We start from the raw sequence: 747 nt of genomic DNA on the forward strand, positions 1-747 counted from the left end.
TAGCCAGGGGGAGGATCTGGGGGTACGGACCCCCCCTTCCATTAGAAAAATGAATGGTGTGTGCTGCTGCGCCGCCGCACTCAAGCCCCATTATAATGGTGGCACTTAGTCTGGACCCCCCCCCTTCCTAAAATCCTAGCTACGTCCCTGCTCTGATCTGCTTTAGGTATTGTGGAGTCCATGGCCCAAAACACATTGTAGAAACAGTCCCGCTTGAGACCGCTTTAACTGCCCTAGCGCCATGCTAGGGAATTCTGGGAATTGTAGTTTTGTGAGACATTGAGCCTTCTCTGTCAGAGAGCTCTGGTGCCACAATTTAACTACAGGATTCCATAGCACATAGCCAGGATAGTTAAGGCGATCTCAGCCTGGATTATTTCTGCAGTGTGTTTTGGATCCATGTGTCTGTGTTTAGTCTTTTGGCCTCAAGTACTTCTATTTCCCTGTCTCTATCTGTGGCGCTTCCACAGTGATTCCAAAGTGACCCCTCATTTTGGTGAAATCGGTAACAAGTGAATTCACAGAAATTGCTTCCAAGCTCACTTCGATTTCACTCCGAATTGGTCTGGTGTGGAATGCAACTTTGCTTCTGCTCTGGTACACCACCGCAACCCCCATTTCCAATGATGTGGTGCTGCAATTTCCCCCCCATTTCCTTTTGGTGGTCCTTTCACTTTCAGGACAACTCATTTTGTGGGGAATATATATATGTGTGTGTGTGTGTGTGTGCGTGCGTGAATGTGAATA

The sequence above is a fragment of the Sceloporus undulatus genome, chromosome 5 (assembly GCF_019175285.1).
Source record: "Sceloporus undulatus isolate JIND9_A2432 ecotype Alabama chromosome 5, SceUnd_v1.1, whole genome shotgun sequence".
Lineage (NCBI taxonomy): Eukaryota > Metazoa > Chordata > Lepidosauria > Squamata > Phrynosomatidae > Sceloporus > Sceloporus undulatus.